The following is a 20467-nucleotide window of genomic DNA, read 5'->3' as shown; positions in this document are numbered from 1 at the left end:
CTGCAGGTGTCAGAGGTGTCCCCTTAATACGAACTCGAGCCCACCAATCAGTTGATCTTGAACCATTAACGCCACGCCACTGATTAGAATAAACCTCAGTCAACAAATATGTCTTGGGAATTTACGCAAAGGCTTAATTAACTTGTTATCGCAGCGTACTTGATCATGTATCCTCACAAATGACCATTCTATTGTGGATAATTTTATATTTTAAGCTTGGCATAACTTTTCATTGAGCCATCTACAGGTTTCATCAGGCTGCAACAACGTAAATACGACAGTCTACTGTTTTAGCACGTTATTGAAATTGGCTCCAAAGAAGTGTTATTTATGTCGTTAGTGAAACTTTTAAGAGTGTGTTTTTTGAAAGCAGTTTTGATGTGTGCTAAGAAGTGGACTCTGCATAGCTGTTAATAAATGGTATGGATGATGACTTTCATATTATTGTTTTTGAAAAAAGTAGGTGTGAAGGATCCAGAGGAGCAACAGGTCTTCACGATTTATTTAGGAAAGACATAGAAGGTGGGCAAAAAGAGTTAAAGCATTTTCATTTATTTGGCCTACACTCGGTCTAGTAATTCTCAGGAAGATTATTTACACTATGAGATATTTTAATCAATATTGTCGTGTTCGTTTAGTAAAATCAAATTACTGGGCTAGCTCTCCGTGGGCCAAGTTCAGATTAGTTTACTAATTGACAATTCTGTTCTGGCAAGGTTCAAATGACATTGTGGGCGAAATGTTATTGCTAACAGTTTTTTTAAATATATACTAACATCGTTAATTCAATAGATTTTAATGACTTCATATTATTTTGAAACACGATAACGTTGTGGTAAAATATTTTCTTGATAATTCACTGTCCTAGAACTAGGTTCACCCGATCCCGATTGGTTTTTCAAGGAACCAAATGATGTCTATTCAGTAATCACTGACAATGTGAAGAAAATTCCGAGATGTGATGAATTGTCGTCGCACAGCAGTTCAACGACTGACGAAGATGGTATCTCCTCATCCGTGAGAAATCTTATTAAGCTGATTAGTAAGAAGTCATCCGCTCATTCCTCCCGGAGGACCTCATGTGATGATGAGAATGGCTTTGAATCATCCAATGATGACGATAAAACATTTGAGGCTGATGAATCGTGGTCCAGTTCAATGGCAACGCCTTCGAAAAATCATTCCATATTGACCGAAGTTAATTATTCACCTGCTATTAATTTAAATCTAGAAACGAGTGAATTGCAGAATGTAAACACGAATTCTGAACGTGGCTCACCCGTTGGAAGATTACTATGTGATGACGAAGATGAAGAGAGCACTGAAACAGGATTTGTTTTCTATGGATTTCAGGATCCGGTGGCAGGTTCCCAAAGGAATTACCATAATTTAGAACAAGGTCAAAGTGTTTATTCCAGTAATCACGTATCATTCCCTAAATGTGTTGATGTGGATGAATCAGCATGTGTGCTTAACTTTCTAATAGCCACCATGAATGCATCAGCAGAGTTTAAACTTGACATGCCTGTTGGTGAACTTTCAGAAAGGCTATCCTTTGCGTTGCCTGCCTTTCTTAGTGATGATAGAGACGGAGGGCTTTCTAATTCAACAACAACTGAGTGTTCCAGTGATAAGAATATTGTGTCGTTAAATAGCAAGAAAATAGGAGTTTCCTGCTCAATAAAAGGCAAAGATTGTGTGAATGTATTACAGTTAAAAACTGAACAGTTAATTTCTCAGCCTAAATTCAGTGAACTGCCATCCGTGACGGAAAATATTGGAAATACGGATGAGACTAAAATAAGTGATACCTGTGCTGTAGTCAGTTCCGTCACATTGAAACAATCGGCAACTTGTACAACTTCATCGGGCATTGATATTCTCGGTGTAAACAAAATGGAAGGGTCTAAAGTAGTTGGTGATGCAATATTGAATGAAGATGAGTCCAGTGTTGTATTGCTTAGGCAATCAAAGAAGATTTCAGATGCTGAATGCAACTCTGCAAAAAGTACTGATGCTAGTGAGGATAAGTCAAATGCAGATTTTGATAGAACTAGAAAATGCAAGGAAGAGCCTGAATATGTGACTCAAATATTGAATCTGTTGTGCTCTCCGGTTAATTCATCTGATTCTAAGAGTAGAAAAAGAAAGAGGATAGATAATGAAGAATCAGAAGTTAATAAAATGTCTATGAAAAAAGAAGCTGAGTGTATAGTTGGAGAATTAATGGATGGACTGTGGGAAAAAATACAATGTAAGTTGGAAGAAATAGAAATTAACTCCTTAGTTTTGAGCAATATTGTTGTTGATGTAGATCAAGATGCTAAAGAATCCGTTAAATATTGTGTAAATAACCCCAATGATAGAGAATATCAAAATGTGATTAGTGCTTTTGTGGGGAAAAATTTAGAAGAAAGCAGTTGTTTAAGCTTGGATAAGAACTTAGTGGCAAATTCAAATGTAGACATTTATTTTCAGTCAGAAAAGGAACAGTTGGTTAATGTTTGCAGTAGTATTGAGCCTCTGGAAGAGAGATCACTCAGCCAACCACTCATGAATAGCAACTCTGATGAACAAACCACTGCCATGGGAGCTTCTGATGAAGTGATGTCTAATGCAGCAGTGTTGAGCTCCCAGAAACATACAGTGTCTCGAACTGATGCCACACCAGTTAGGATTAGTCTGTTAATATCTCCAGAGGGTGGAAACCCTGTGTTGGATTCATCATGCTCTAAACTTAAAGGGATATCATCTGATCCTCAGCCCCTTATTGGAAGAAGTGCTGAAATAAAAATAGAACCAGAAAACGAGATGGAGTCAGACCTTAACTACTTGGGGACTCAGGATTTTCTTTCATGCTCAATGCTTGAAGAAGTTTGTCAGGCATCAGAAGCATTGGCTTACATTGGAAAAGTGAAAAATGATTGCCTAATGGGTCAGGAGCATAAAAGTGAATTAAAATCTCCTGTTGGTTGTTCCATTGTGTCGGGGGAGAAAACTAAACAAGAAAATAGCTGTATGTCTACTGGATATAACATGGGAAGGAAAAATGTGAGCCAAGAAGAGGCGATTGTTAATGCCTGGACCAATGAGCCACCTATTCCAAGGAGCTCAATGTCACCTTATGATGAGGGGAAGGGCGATTTTGGCAGTCCAATTAAAATTGGACGGTTAAATCCAGATGCCAAGGGGTATCGTTCGCACGAGGAGGAGAATAGCTCTATAAAGTCAGTCAAAAAGAAAATTATGTTTTCAGTACCAGGATGCAGTGAGCTAAATGAAAATGAACTCGGCATTAGTGATGAGGTGTATAATGAAGTAGTGATGGAATCTTATGCACATTGTGAAAGCCTTCCATTGAAATCTTCAAGTTGTAAGCAGAAAAATATAGTGTCTATTAGTCATGAAGGTTTGAATCGATTTGTATATCCTAAACAGACAAGTCAAAAGAAAATCTTGATTCCAACAGGAGTTTTGCCTGAAGATTTAATGAGCATGGCTTCACAACTTGAGAAGCACAGCAGTTTAATTTCCAATAATGGTAAATCCAACCTAATGAAATTAAAGACAGGGTCCTTGATGAGTTTTAGCAGTCTGCAACCTACAGAATGTGATCTCCCTATTGGCATGGACAGTAAGACGAAAAGCATGTCTTCAGAAAGTCAGCCTTTCCTCAAAAACAAAAAACCTATGCAAGTGGTTCAAATTGACAAAACACATAGAGAGGTTGAAGATAATACTTTTGTATTCAATGACATAGAAAGAGATGCAGATATGGTACACATAGGTAAATCAACACAGCTGGAGAAGAATGTGGGACTTGTTCAAAGAGCCTTTACCTCTGAGATGATGGCAGAGCTGGACTCAATTGATGGAAATCTGTTGGAGGGCTGGGAACCATTAGCCAAAGTTGATGATTGTAAAAGAGGTGTTGAAAATCTGGAGTGTGAACAAAATGCAAACATTGGTTCAAGAGATAACATATGTACAAGCCCAATTCTGTTTAAAAAACTTAGGAGAAAAAAGCCATTTAGGAGGAGAAAGCCCAATACATTGACACCAATTGCAAAGAAAACATTGATAGAGGTAATAAAGGGTAAAACATCAAAAACAATGGGTGGAGAGAAAGACAGTTGTACACAGAGTGTAAAATTAAATACATGTGTAAATGATGAGAGTAACTCATGTAATGTAACTGCTGAAGATAAAAATGTAAATGATGCATCTGAACCAGGAAAAATAGTTGATGGTAACATTGGCTGTCTAAAAGAAACCTTAACAGATTTATTTGTTGATGTAGGTAATAGTGAAGATATTGAGCATATTAAGAAAAATCCTCATATAAAGGAAGTATTGATCATAAAAAACACTTCAAAATCAGGGGTTGATTCAGAGATATTACCTAGATGTGAAGAGGAGGTAGAAATATCACCTGGGCCAAACAGAAATGACAATTTGCCTTTATCTGACAAATCAACTCCTGTGACATCAGAGGGTGCTACATTTTCTACAGCCAGTGGTAGATTAGTGGCTATTTCAGAGGCTTCCTTGAATAAGGCAAAGAAACTATTTGCTGAAGATGGTGATTCATTGGGAGACGTTGGTGATTTAGGTATCTCAGCTGCTAGTGGTGAGACAGCAAATGATCCAGTGAAATCATATTTGAAGGGAATAGTGCCATCTTGTGAAGATGAAACACCTGGAAAGGGAGATTTCCCTGGATTTTCATCAGCCAGTGGTAAAAAGGTTTCCATTTCCGAAAAATCATTGGCTCGTGCAAAGAAATTGTTTGCTGAAGAAGACATGGTATTGGGAGAAAGTGGTGATCTCCATCTGCTGAAAACCAGTGGAAAGAACGCTGATGGCCTAGGAAAGCTTCTACCAAAATCCAAAATATCCCTTTCAAATGAAGCGACCCCGCTGAGGTCTAAAGGTTGTGGATTTGCGACAGCCAGTGGTAGAAAAGTGGCTGTTTCAGAGGCTTCCTTGAATAAGGCAAAGAAACTATTTGCTGAAGATGGTGATTCATTGGGAGACGTAGGTGATTTAGGTATTTCGGCTGCCAGTGGAGAAGCAGCAAATCATCCAGTAAAATCATATTTGAAGGGAGTTGTGCCATCTTGTGAAGATGAAACACCTGGAAAGGGAGATTTCCCTGGATTTGCATCAGCCAGTGGTAAAAAGGTTTCAATTTCCGAAAAATCATTGGCTCGTGCAAAGAAATTGTTTGCTGAAGAAGACAAGGTATTGGGAGAAATTGGTGATCTCCATCTACTGAAAACCAGTGGAAAGAAGGCTGATGGCTTAGGAAAGCTATTACCAAAATCCAAAATATCCCTTTCAAATGAATCGACCCCACTGAGGGCTGAAGGTTGTGGATTTGCGACAGCCAGTGGTAGAAAAGTGGCTGTTTCAGAGGCTTCCTTGAATAAGGCAAAGAAACTATTTGCTGAAGATGGTGATTCATTGGGAGACGTAGGTGATTTAGGTATTTCGGCTGCCAGTGGAGAAGCAGCAAATCATCCAGTAAAATCATATTTGAAGGGAGTTGTGCCATCTTGTGAAGATGAAACACCTGGAAAGGGAGATTTCCCTGGATTTGCATCAGCCAGTGGTAAAAAGGTTTCAATTTCCGAAAAATCATTGGCTCGTGCAAAGAAATTGTTTGCTGAAGAAGGCAAGGTATTGGGAGAAAGTGGTGATCTCCATCTGCTGAAAACCAGTGGAAAGAACGCTGATGGCTTAGGAAAGCTACTACCAAAATCCAAAATATCCCTTTCAAATGAATCGACCCCACTGAGGGCTGAAGGTTGTGGATTTGCGACAGCCAGTGGTAGTAAAGTGTCTGTTTCAGAGGCTTCCTTGAATAAGGCAAAGAAACTATTTGCTGAAGATGGTGATTCATTGGGAGACGTTGGTGAATTAGGTATTTCGGCTGCCAGTGGAGAAGCAGCAAATGATCCAGTAAAATCATATTTGAAGGGAATTGTGCCATCTTGTGAAGATGAAACACCTGGAAAGGGAGATTTCCCTGGATTTGCATCAGCCAGTGGTAAAAAGGTTTCAATTTCCGAAAAATCATTGGCTCGTGCAAAGAAATTGTTTGCTGAAGAAGGCAAGGTATTGGGAGAAAGTGGTGATCTCCATCTGCTGAAAACCAGTGGAAAGAACGCTGATGGCTTAGGAAAGCTACTACCAAAATCCAAAATATCCCTTTCAAATGAATCGACCCCACTGAGGGCTGAAGGTTGTGGATTTGCGACAGCCAGTGGTAGTAAAGTGTCTGTTTCAGAGGCTTCCTTGAATAAGGCAAAGAAACTATTTGCTGAAGATGGTGATTCATTGGGAGACGTTGGTGAATTAGGTATTTCGGCTGCCAGTGGAGAAGCAGCAAATGATCCAGTAAAATCATATTTGAAGGGAATTGTGCCATCTTGTGAAGATGAAACACCTGGAAAGGGAGATTTCCCTGGATTTGCATCAGCCAGTGGTAAAAAGGTTTCAATTTCCGAAAAATCATTGGCTCGTGCAAAGAAATTGTTTGCTGAAGAAGACAAGGTATTGGGAGAAATTGGTGATCTCCATCTACTGAAAACCAGTGGAAAGAAGGCTGATGGCTTAGGAAAGCTATTACCAAAATCCAAAATATCCCTTTCAAATGAATCGACCCCACTGAGGGCTGAAGGTTGTGGATTTGCGACAGCCAGTGGTAGAAAAGTGGCTGTTTCAGAGGCTTCCTTGAATAAGGCAAAGAAACTATTTGCTGAAGATGGTGATTCATTGGGAGACGTAGGTGATTTAGGTATTTCGGCTGCCAGTGGAGAAGCAGCAAATCATCCAGTAAAATCATATTTGAAGGGAGTTGTGCCATCTTGTGAAGATGAAACACCTGGAAAGGGAGATTTCCCTGGATTTGCATCAGCCAGTGGTAAAAAGGTTTCAATTTCCGAAAAATCATTGGCTCGTGCAAAGAAATTGTTTGCTGAAGAAGGCAAGGTATTGGGAGAAAGTGGTGATCTCCATCTGCTGAAAACCAGTGGAAAGAACGCTGATGGCTTAGGAAAGCTACTACCAAAATCCAAAATATCCCTTTCAAATGAATCGACCCCACTGAGGGCTGAAGGTTGTGGATTTGCGACAGCCAGTGGTAGAAAAGTGGCTGTTTCAGAGGCTTCCTTGAATAAGGCAAAGAAACTATTTGCTGAAGATGGTGATTCATTGGGAGACGTTGGTGAATTAGGTATTTCGGCTGCCAGTGGAGAAGCAGAAAATGATCCAGTAAAATCATATTTGAAGGGAATTGTGCCATCTTGTGAAGATGAAACACCTGAGAAGGGAGATTTCCCTGGATTTGCATCAGCCAGTGGTAAAAAGGTTTCAATTTCCGAAAAATCATTGGCTCGTGCAAAGAAATTGTTTGCTGAAGAAGACAAGGTATTGGGAGAAAGTGGTGATCTCCATCTGCTGAAAACCAGTGGAAAGAAGGCTGATGGCTTAGGAAAGCTACTACCAAAATCCAAAATATCCCTTTCAAATGAATCGACCCCACTGAGGTCTGAAGGATGTGGATTTGCGACAGCCAGTGGTAGTGAAGTGTCTGTTTCAGAGGCTTCCTTGAATAAGGCAAAGAAACTTTTTGCTGAAGATGGTGATTTGTTTCGAGACGCTTGTGATTTAGGTATCTCATCTGCCAGTGGAGAAGCAGCAAATGATCCAGTAAAATCACATTTGAAGGGAATGGTGCCATCTTGTGAAGAGGAAACACCTGGGAAGGGAGATTTCTCTGTATTCTCATCAGCCAGTAGTAAAAAGGTTTCCATGTCTGAGAAATCATTGATCCCTCTGAAGAAAGGCTTTTCTGAAGATTTAACAATAAATGAAAATACCTCCAGTGTTCATCCATTTGATTCTGCTGTGGAAATGAATCTAGTGTATCAATGCCCACTGCAAAAACCTGAGGAATCATATTTGCCCAACAATTTTGCGTATTGTGATTCGCCCAACCAGGTGGCCATTAATTCTCAATTATCATCAAATAATGGTTCTGGTACCCTACCAATAAATAAAATAGAAGTGGTTTCTTGCATTGGTCGTATGAACTATGTAGGATCCCCTGAGTCAAATCATTTTTGCAAAGATGAACAGGCCAGTGATCCTGGATCACAAGTTTCTCCTTGTAAGAGTGAACCTGTTTTGTTTATACCTAATGAACAGAATGTGAAGCTGGGCCATAGTAAACATGTTGAGGCCATCCAAGAAAGGTGCATTACTCCAAATCAGGATGTTTTCTTTGCTGAAAGCCAGGGTGATGACTACATTAAGGCAGTTGATGTGGCAGTATTAAATTCACCAAGTATTCCCTTAATGAATCAAAATCCACCAAGCCCAGTGTTCAAGACAATGAGGAAAAGAAGGTTAAAAATGAAAAGAACTGCCATGAAGAGGAAAGCCCCAGTTGTACTAGGGACTCAGAGAAAATTAGACTCCTGCGCAAGCCCTCAGGATGAATTGAGGAATCCTTTAATTGTTGATGGTGGTTTATCGAAATCCTCCCATTCCTCAAATCAGACCCCTGACCTTGGGTGTTGTGGCGAGGGAAAAGATTCAGACCTGTGGGGTGGAGATGTTGCAGATGAATCATGGTTGAGCAAACAGTTGGAGCTTGCAGAGGAGTCTAACTTTGAGGTGAAGCTGGGTGAAAATGTTGATCATTGGGCTGAAGGCAGGAAAGCTCAAGAAGAACTTATCTCTTCCAAAGCAAATGTCAGACCCTTAATTGGTCATTGTTTACAAGTAAGGAGAGAAATGGGACAGCAATGCAGAAGTTTGCGAGATTTTGTCAAGGGAAAGAGGCCAGGGCGATACACAAAAGACCAGGTGGGTTTTCACACTTTAAAATCTTTTATTTTAATGTGCTTATTTATTTTTTTAATTTCTAATTTGTGAAATATGATATGTCCCGAGACTTAAAAAAAAATTTTCCTTGGTCAATGGTAATCAAAAAGAATATTCTCAATCTCAGGTAATCATGTTCCAAATTCATATATGATATAATTTTCGAAAATTATTCAAAAGGACCTTCTGGAATCGACTTAATAAGGAACCTTCAAGTCATGGAAAAGCTGCTGGCAAAAGTGTATTGATGCTCAAGGGATGTACTTTGAGGAATTTTGAGGCATTGATGCAATATCTGTAATAATATGTTTTTTCCTAAACTTTTCCCGATACTTTTTATACAAACCTTGTGTGGTTATTTTCATTGTAAATATGTACTCACGTGTATTAATATCTTATGAAAATTGAATCAATTTTGCTAAATGGAAGTTTAACTAAAGATGGGACCTACTTATTCATTTTCTCACAATTCAAACAAAGGAAAGTATAGGGAAGATTGGTGGATTAAAGTCTTTTCATCACTCAAAATGATAGTTTTAAGAAATTAAATTAAATTATGAGATATTTGCTGCTTTAAATGTCTAAAAGATCTGTATCGCAAATTTTTATGGATAGGTGTTTAAATGTTTGTTTTGATATGTTTGAATGAAGATGAATGCCCATGCAAAGTTCCTGATTTGCCTTCCCATGCAGCATTTGCATGTTTTGTTGATTTTCTGTTGTAATATCAGAATATGACAATTCAGTTTAAGCAGTTGATTCTTCGAAATACAGGTGCTTAGAGCTCATTGGAGTTTTCTTTTTGCATCTGATAGATTTCTAATGAATGAATCCACTGTATATTTTCAAGATCTGATGGAACTGCTTTCTTTCCAAATTTCTCTTCGTAAATTTAATAATTTTAGGTCTTGAGATTCTAATTTTCGCTTTTTAAAATTATAAAAATTGAATTAAAATAAAGAAAAAATACATTTATTGGGATCAAGACATTTTTGAAGACATACACTGCATTGTCTCCTGATTCAGATTCATGTTTAATTGTACACCTGGAAATCTTGATAATTATCCAAAAAATCTGAAACCATAAGTAGTCTGTTAACAAAATGACTCAATGTTCCCAAAATATATTTGTTGATTATGTATACTTATGGGCATGATGTTGTAAAATTTCTTTTTGTGTGTTTCTACCTGTTATTTCTACTTAAAATATTGATGATTCTACTCATTAGTAGTATTTTTTTATGCTGAATAAAAAGTAATATCAACCTAGGGCTTCTGAAACACTTCATTACACACAAAACTCTGGTCTTACATACTTATATTCTTCTTATTCTCTTTTTGCTCCAAATACGTTCTAGGCTCTTAGCATTCCAATTAATGTCAGCTGGGTTAGCTTGGTTGCTGGGTGTTGACCAAACTCAAAAGACCATGGTTTTGAGTTCCACCTTGGGCATGCTTTTTTTATAAAATCATTATAAGCAGTTCAAAGTAAGAGAGAACCTCTTGGCCCTAATCTTGCCATTTATAAAAAAAGTCTATTATTCTTTGCATTTTCCAAAATTTATTGTTGTAATATCTACCCCATCTACTTTTTCTGCCTCTTCAGAATTTCTTCTTATTAGTTCCCTACTGTCATACCTCACATTCCTTAATTTTTCTTCTCTGCACTTAATTTTTTATCCATTTTTCTCCTTGAACACATCTCAGAAGTCCCTGTCCTGTTTTTCTTCTTTATTCTTCAACTATAGGATGCTGTGCTCCTTATGAAGTTCCCAACCAATTTTTCTCATGCATCTTTACTCAAGAGTCATAGTCATCAATTCCGTGTATAATTCTATATTCTTGATTTCTAATTCTCATGCTGGATTGCACCACATTTTATGATCTTTATTAATTATTTGATCTTCTTCATACTGTGATCTCATCTAAATGTTTTTTTGCCTTTCCCTTTTTATTAACCTACATATAGCTAAGGAAGTATGGCATTTTGGAAGAAACATTGAGTGTAACCTCAGAAAATGCAGTTAACTTCCAATTTAAACTTCAAGATTATTCTGAGTAAGTTGATAATATTTTTTTATTTGCTCAAAGATAAAAATAATAGCATGTGCAGTATGACTAAAATGTTTTGAATTTTCATAGACAAATAGTTAACAAACAATTTGCTTTGTTTTATGCAGTAGGATAGAAACTTAGTTTTTTGGAGAATGCAAAATGAACACTTACGGACATTTCAAGTTGTGTAGATAATCTGTTTAATATGGAAAATGTGTTCATTTTGCTATTCTTAACAAAATTATTGTATATCTTTCAAAAATATCCAAATTGTGTTCATAGTTTAATGATAATTTGATATAAAGGTCATGGGTATCAAGAATGTTGTGGGGGAATATTGGCCCGATTAACTTCATCTGTGAAATGAAATGAAATAAGGACAGTTTGCACTTTTCCACAGTTTATTTAACGTACGACGCGTTTCAACTCACAGAGTCATCATCAGGTACAAGACCCGATGACTGTGAGTTGAAACGCGTCGTACGTTAAATAAACTGTGGAAAAGTGCAAACTGTCCTTATTTCATTATGATGAACTTCCACGACCTCAAGCCTGAATCTGTTGAACTTATTCATCTGTGAAACAGTAAACTGTAGATAATGGAGTCTGCATAAATTAGTCTTAGTAATCAGTTATTGAATATGTGAGTTCAGAACCGCATTTTGTGTCACTATTTCGTACTAAATGATTGGATTAGGCTATGTCAATTGCCATATCAAATTTGTTGGAATGTAAAATTACTATGCATAGTAAACTCCTGAATAATGGGACGTTCATATGATCAGGTGATGTTAGAATTTATAATTTTAATGAGCTACTTGATTTTTGATTCATTATTTTTTATGTTTTTGGAACGGAGAAAGGTTGATCATTCATCTAAGAATTTACAATTTATCGAATGCACTTCATGTATGCCTTTCAGGGAGTTTAAAAGCACTGAGGGATTATTGGTGAAAGATGGATTTAGGCTGATACCCGACAAAAAGGGAATGTTTGGTGTACGTGAGGCACAATCAGCTTTGCTAGCAGGCCCAGGTGTGGATCCTAATTTATTACCAGTTGGTAACTGGTGTGACAACCATTATCGCTGGATTGTTTGGAAGTTAGCCTCATATGAGAAGTCTTTCCCCCAGGAATTTGGTGGCAGGTAAGAAAATCATTTGTATGTCCTCATCTTCTCCTACATTCAAGTAATAATTTGGGTTACCTGTTGCGGTAGAAGGTTAAAATGAGCCACTTCGTGAAACTTAAATCAGAAATAGTGAAATTACATTGTATGTTTTCTTCTTAACATCTAAGTCTTACTTTTTAACATCAAAGACAATTGTTATTTTATCGACACTGTAAGTGCAATGAGTGTGCAAGAAAATCAACAATGTTATGACTCATTTTGAAGCACTAAGATGCCACCCAGATTTGACAATGTAGTATTTATTTTCATTGGCATGACCTTGTACAGTTTTATTTTCATGTGTAAGTATTCCTCCCATAGACAATGGCCTTGACATGGTAGAAGGGCTGGTGCATTCCATACATGTATATCTCCAGAGCTGTACTGGTGGAGGCAGCAATAATTGCTCCTGGAAGGGTGACCCATTTCAGCTAGATTGGTGGGTTAGAGCTGGACGGAAGGCAGTCCATATAACATATTTTCCTCGGTGAAATGGCTGCAAAAGGCATCTGATTGCATTGGGGAGTGATGGGCATTTCAGTGATGACTTAATTAAAAAAAAAACAATTTGAGGAAGGAAATGGGAAACAATCTCAATCATCTTTCCTATGATAAATATGGATGAAAACAACGAAAGAATGAATCTTGGTAAATACAGAACTCAGCTTACTGGGCTGGGTGTCTTCTTCCAGCAGCAGGGCATCATCTGCATTCATCATCACATAAAACCCTTGCATGACCAAGCTAAAGGCAGAGGAAAAGAAGATCCAGAAGAAGATCACAACAGATAGATCATGATGATGAGGTCAGGGAACCCAGAATACAGTAAAAGAGGATTGTAGATAAAAGAGTATTAATATGTTAGTTTTGTGTGAGGTGAGATGGGGAGAGATTGGAGATAATCTGGAGTGATAGTTAAAGAGCACTATAGGGAGAAGAGTCCATGTGGTGTGGCCATAGTAGTGAATGGAAAACTGGAAAAGGGTAGTGTTAATATGGAGCAAGTGAGTAATGGAATTAGATGGTACGATGATAGAATGAGATGGTCGTATTGGTAGAGATAAAAGCTAACCCTACCAATATTGTAGTTTTCCTACTCTATATACTCTTGCCGGCCCACTGGCTACGGGGTAGCATCCTTATTTGCCAATCCAAGGGTCGTGGGTTCGATTTCTGCCTGGGTAGGTTTTCCTCCACTTCTGGCTTGGGTGTTTCTAATCCTCTCCATTGCTTTCACTGCAAGATCCGATGTAAAGCCAAAAAGTGCTGTTTTCAGACTAAGGCGAAATAAATAAAAAAATAAACTATGAGCTGACAAGTAGTCAGTGGGAGTAAGACAGGCAGTTTTAATGATCAATTAGAAACAATACTTGGGAATGTGCAAGAAATGGGGGACAGGAGTAGTGGAGTGGAGTAGCACAGAGGTATGTAAAGGGAGGGATGGGAGAAAGGTGGTGAAGTGCAGTTAAGGAATTAGAAGTGATTGTGGAGGGAAAGCAATAGAACTCTACAGAAGAAGGGGTTTGATAATAACTGACACCTGTTTCAAACAACATCACAAGTGTAAATAAACATGGAAGATGCTGGTAGAAACAGGATTACTTCATGGTCCTATTAGTAAAGAGCAGAAATTTCTAAATAATTGGAGTTTTAGGCTAAATTGACTACCAATGGTCGAATTCAGCCTACAATGGACTCCACCCTGCCAAGTTTTAGATATTATAATTTTGAATTTGCAATAAGTATCTGACCAGTTAAAATTTCAGAACTTGAAAGTTCAGTCAAAAACAGAGAAAGATTGCTGGCCTTCATATATGTCCATCAAAATTACAGTAACGACATTAGAATAGCAGCATGAGGATAACAGCATTAGGATGTTAGACTTATGCCATAGATTATTAAATATATTATTTTTCTGCTTTTAACTGTTGTGATAAGTTTTTTGTATTGGGGACAATAAATAATTTTCTTAATTACATAATTTAATGTCTAATTGTGTAAATTGCCATTGTACTGGGACCCAAATTCACTGGGACACCTAATGAAAATTTATTGTTAATTTATTTTAAGATTTTGTTTCTGCATTATACATGTTCTGTTATTGGCTATGAGGAGCAAACATAGATTGATTAATACTGCCCTCATTATAAAGGATAAAATATTGATTTAAAGTCACATAAAATACTGGATTGGGACCATAAAATTAGGTATAAGTTAGGGAGGCATGTTAGATCAATAGAAATGGTTTAATATAAAAATTTTAAAGGTAATGAAAAGTGCATTAAGTCAAGGAGTACAAAACTCAATCAAAGTTTCACTGTAAAAGCACTGGCCATTGAAATTTAAAACAACAATTTATGGTTTTTTCTGTATTTATTTATTGAAGTTCTTTGGAAATTATTAATTTTCTGTAGAACTCAACAAATATGTATAAGGGAAAGATAAATATAGCTTCTTACTGCCTCTTTTTAGACTGAGTATATTAAATAATATTTTCTTAAGCCTTAAATGGTTGAACCTTTTACGGCTTAAGGAAGAATATTTAAATATAATCAGTCTAAGTATGTATAAGTAAAAGCTACAATAATATGTATGTACAACATATACGTATAGGTAATCCTGAAGCCCTTTCTGCAGGAGGAAATATAAAACCCTTAAAGCCTCCATGTCTAAACTCTTTCCCCATGCAGTATGTGTATACATAATTTTCCGACCATCTTGAAATATGGTGACCAACCCTTTCCCATCAAATTTATACATTTATTTCATCTGTTGCCCATTTGAAGCATACTCCATGGAATCTAACCCTATGCCTAGATCCAAGTATGCCAATGCAATAGCCATACATACTCTCAGAAAATCTTCCATCGGTAAAGGAGACAGTTCAATAAGATATTTGCACCATTAAAATGAAATGAGCATTGATTTTTTTGATGCCCTTTTTTTTTAAATCTTCAGATGCTTGACTCCTGAAAATCTAATGTGCCAACTGAAGTATAGATGGGATAGAGAAATTGATCGAGGTGAACGATCAGCTATTCGAAAAATTTTGGAAAAAGATGATACAGCTTCAAAGAGAATGATCCTGTGTGTGTCTGATATTAAAAAACCAGCAATGCCTGCTTCCAGTAAAAAGATGGTATGTAATTTTATTGAGGACAGCATTCTGGTTGGACATAAGCATACCTTTAGATATTAGAGAATTGGGGTAAAAAAAAAGTAAAAATGGCCATCTGATGCCCCTGTGATAACTTTTGGGCTTACAGAAAAATTAACCAGGTTTCCTTTTATTCATGTATTATTACAAGATCATGGAGGAAACAAAATTCAGAAACTATGGGCTAATTTCATCTATCAAAATTTCATAAATGGTATAATTACGAATATGTAGTTACTTAAAAAGATAGCATATATTCACCAGAATTATATTTCACTCAGTAATGATACAGTTTTGCTATTTTATTCTCAAGGGTACAGTGTACATAGGTATTAAAAATATACAGGGTCCATACAATAAGTATCAGGACTGGTTCCAAAAATGAAAATTTATTGCAGTTATCATTAAAATTACTTAATAATCTTCAAAGTACATTCCTCCTGCATCGATACACTTAGTTCGGTGCATCTGCCACTCGTCAAAAGATTGCTCGAAGTTGGTTTCCGGAATACTGTTGAGAACCTTTGTCATCGCTGCTTGAACAGCCTCGATGTAGTCAAACTGATATCCTTTGAGCTCCTTTTGAGCTATCCTTTGAGGCAATAACATTGTCAAGAAAATCTACATCTTCCTGGATGCAGTCCAAAATTTCCACCCGCGACAGTTTTTGTTCCTCGCTGAAGACTTTTGGCACCAGCTTCGCACACACTTTCCTCATCGCAAGATCCTCTGTTACAATGGTGTGGACGGTTGCGACTGAAAGGCCGGTCTCCTCTCTGATAAGGGCGATGGTTGAACGCCTGTCAGAGTCCAAAACTTTTTTCACTTTGGCCACCTGAGCATCAGTTTGAGCGGTCGTCGGGCATCTGACGCAGTGCTCATCTTCGACGAGCTCCTGGACTTCCTTAAACATTTTGTGCCACTCAAAAACTCTTGTGCAGCTTAAGGCATCATCCTCATAAGCCTGTTCAATGAGTTCAAGGGTCTCGGACATGGATATCCTGAGTTAAACGCAAAACTTCACAGCGTGGCATTGCTCGACGGTGCACTCCATGCTGGTGCGATGACACCACAAACAATCATTCATCACAAAAATCAGCCTCCTGTGTCGACGCATGCCCGGAGGCAACTGAACTTAAGTGCGCCTGAGTGGGGGGGGAACCCTCTATCGGTCAGACCCCCCATCCACCACTCTGTTGAGGCTACAGCGAACCAGTCACGATACTTTTTGTATTGATCCTGTATGTATTTAATTGTGGGCTAATATTTATAAAGCCAGGATGTTAAGTCAAAATGTTAATGGATGAAAAGTTGAAATTAGTTTACCAGCCTAGTGTGATTCTATGTTGTGCAATGATTAGCACTAAGGTTTTTAGCCTGTGTCATGATTTTACCAACTGCAAGCTATCAAACAATTTTTCCGTTATGGTTGCTTTGGGCATTTTATTCATAATGTTTTTACTGATCTTTAATTTCATTAAATAGGATTAAAAGCATCATTTAGGTTATTGTCGGTATTTGTTTTATTATATGAGAATTAGTATATCCTCATCTGAATAATTTTGCTAATAAGTTTTTATTACCCCTCAGGAGCTTGATCTTATCGCAAGCTCTTCTGTGCTTGAGCTGACTGATGGATGGTACTGCATCAATGGAATGGTGGACTTTGAATTGGCACATTTAATACAAAGTGGGAGGTTAACCATAGGATCCAAAATTATTACCAGTGGAGGTGAACTGATAAACGGTCCTCCCAATGGATGCTCTCCACTTGAGGTAAAATTTGTATCTAATTTTATGAATCAAAAGGAATGAGTTTGGCACAAGTTTTGTATCGTCAGTGAGCTGAGTGACTTTTGAATAGCTGTTTCACTTAGTTTACTGGGTCATGTCTTTCTATATGCTTTATGGGCTAACTATTTCTATGAGTCTCCAGAAATGTCAGCATTAAGAAAAGTTAGTGTGATATTGAGACTATGAACATTGGAAGGACTGTCTTTCATATCTGAAATAAAAATTTAGTCAGATAAATCTTCAGATTATTCAATAAAATCAAAACCTGAAACTGCAATTTCAAATCCATACTAAAAAGAAAGACTCGTACTTTTCCACAGATTTTATTATACGGTACAACACGTTTCACCGACTTGCGGCATCATCAGGTACAAATTTGCAAAATAGACAGAGCAAGAATATATACCCTCAGGACAGAGTAGGGGCGGGGAGGGTTGGAAGGATCTGAGAGGGGTGGGGGCTCTCAGGTGCATTGATGGGTTGTTTTGACCATTTCCAGGCTAGTTTCTCAGAGAGGAGTGGGGAGGGGTATGGGAACAATTGCTCATTACAAAGTGTCGTGTTGGGGTTTACCAAGTGCCTTCTTATCTCTAATTGCTCGAGAGTGTCCATTTTTAATCCTTTTGGGAGTGTGTAATATCTCTTGGACAAAGTCACTGCTGTGGTTGAATTCTAGTAAATGCTTGGCGAAGAGAGAGTTGTTATTCTGATTTTTGTGACACCTTGTGTGTTCCTTGACTCGTAACTTGATATTCCTGCCGGTCTGACCGACATAAACGCTGTTGCAATCCTCGCATTTCAGTTTATAAATGCCTGATTTGAGAAGGCTATCCTGGGTGTCTTTTCCATTGGCTAGAAGTTTGGAGAGGGTTATGGGTGGGTAGAAGGCTGCTTTGAGTGAGGTGGGTAGGCAGTTGGAAATCCTATACGGAAGATCTCCCAGAAATGGGATCGAGCACCACTTAAAATCTTTAGATGCTGCAGGCTGTGATACTAAAATGCTTTTTATGGCCATTGCTTTTTGTTTTTTCTGTAGTAATGTGTCAACTAGTTTGGGGTTGTAAGCATTGTTGGTAGCTATATTAGTGATATTCATGAGTTCAATGTTGAAGTTTTTGGGGGAAAGGGGGATGTGTAGGAGGCGGTGGATCATGGAGTGGAGGGCTGCGTGTTTGTGAGAAAAGTGGTGTGCGGAATCATTAGAAATTATGTGGTCTGTATAAGTGGGTTTCCTATAAATTGCAAATTTGTGTCTATTATCCCTAATTGTGATTGTCAAGTCGAGGAAGTTGATGGTGCCGTTGACGTCTTTTTCCATGGAGAAGGGGATATTCCGATGAAGAGTGTTTAGGAAATTAAGGAAGGAGTCTAACTGTTGGTTGGATCCGGTCCATAGGCATAGTATATCGTCAACGTAACGAAACCAATAGCCCACGTTTTTGTTATGCTGATTGTCAGCATTAAAAAGATGTTCTTCTACAGAATTGAGGAAGACTTCGGCTAGGAAGGGGGACAGTGGGGAACCCATAGCTAACCCATCTGTTTGGCTGTAAAGAGTGGCTGCAATTTCAAAGCTAATTTTTTAAGGTTCTGTCATGAAGGTCAAGCTTCTGCACATTTCATGTGCAACTTTCTGAAGGCATCCATTTACATCATGCAACTCAGAAAAAAAATCCCGTACAGCAACTCAGAAGGCCTTATTCTAACTGTTCTTATATGATGGTAAGGGGAAAAGTTCTCGACCTGACAATGAAAGCCTGCAATTCTCAGGTAAAAATAATTTTATTTTTCTACATAATCTCCCACAACTTCAACACACTTGGTCCAGCGTTTCTCCAACATTAGTATTCCAACCGGTAGTGAGAGCCTGGATGGTTGAGAAAATATCTATGGCCTTCTCAACTTCCTCATTGGACGCAAAGCGCTTCCTGGAAATAAATTTCTTCAAGTTTGGGATCAGATGAAAGTATGAGGGTACTAAATCAGGAGAATAGGAGGGATGGCCGAGCAAATTGTTCCCCAAATCCTGTAGTTTTCCCATCGCCAATGCACCTTTATGAGCAGGGGGGTTGTCCTGGTGAAAGATGATATTTTCTTCTTCAAGCCAAGCCTCTTCTAGCAAATTTTGGCATCCAGCTGGCCAAGAAGGTTTGAGTAATATTTGTGTGTAATTTTTCTGCCTTATTCAAGTTAATTAATTAACAGATTCCCTTTTGCATCCCAAAACAGATGGGCCATGACCTTTCCAGCAGATGCAATCCTCTTCACTTTCTTTGGCACTAAACCACCAACTTCCACCCACTTCTTTGACTGCTGTTTCATTTCAGGCATATAATGGTGGACACATGTCTCATCCATGGTCAGAAATCATTGCACAAAATCAGTTGGTTCCCTCTTGAATCGATTCAATAATTGCTGTGAAAATCGTTTGTGCATATGCTGTTGAATGGATTCAGCACCCACCTTGCACAGAGCTTTTGCATCCCTAATTCTTTGTGCAAGATGTTTTGCACCCGTTTTCTGATATCCCCACAGCCTTAGCTATCTCACTCACCTTCACTTGCCAATTCTCCGACATGATATCTTGCACCTTTTCAATGGTTTCTGATGTGGTTGCAGTTTTTGGACATCCTTTACCCAGGTCATCTTCGAGGAATGTGTGACCCCTTTATAATTCAGATGCCCACTTATTAACAGTGAATATTGTAGAAGCTGTCCCCGTACACTTTTGTCAACTTGGGATGAATTTCTTAAGGGGTTAATCAATCCAAAACGAAGAATTTTATTACCACACAAAATTCAAGTTTTTTCATTAAAGAAAAAACACAAAAGACAACTTATGCCACAACACATGTAAAAAAACTACTCAAAAGAACAAATTGAAACGTGTCTTACAAACTAATGATGCCTGCACCCAGGCAGGAATCATAAATTTCCGCTGATTGGAATGCCATCCTTGTGTTAGGCAGAGAAATTTACACCTTACCATCGTATTTGCTGTTGTGAAGTTCAGGCTACTTTAATGGTCAGATGATGCACTGGCAATTCATCTGTTTTTTTTTCATGCACATTATCAACTGTTAGAAACATTTTATTCCCCACAGCTCTGCCAAAGCCTAGAAGTCAAAGGCAGCTAAGATATCAGAATAACTTAAATCATGCTAATGAGGAAAGCTTACTCGATTCTTTTCTGTTTAGACAACTGATTTCAGTGTTTCATTACCTTTTGGTTGATTTTTAAGAGAATATTTGGTCGTTATTTCTTAATTTTCAGCATTCAGACCAATCTCACAAGCATCCATGACTTGATATTTTTGATGAGATGGAAAGACTCTTGGCCTATCCAAATCAAGCAAATTCTCAGAGTGGCTGAGTGAACTTTCCCTGGTAAGAGT

This window comes from Hetaerina americana, unplaced genomic scaffold (genome assembly GCF_022747635.1).
Source record: "Hetaerina americana unplaced genomic scaffold, ioHetAmer1.1.p SCAF_4, whole genome shotgun sequence".
NCBI classification, from domain to species: domain Eukaryota; kingdom Metazoa; phylum Arthropoda; class Insecta; order Odonata; family Calopterygidae; genus Hetaerina; species Hetaerina americana.
This window is presented reverse-complemented; position numbering follows the sequence as displayed.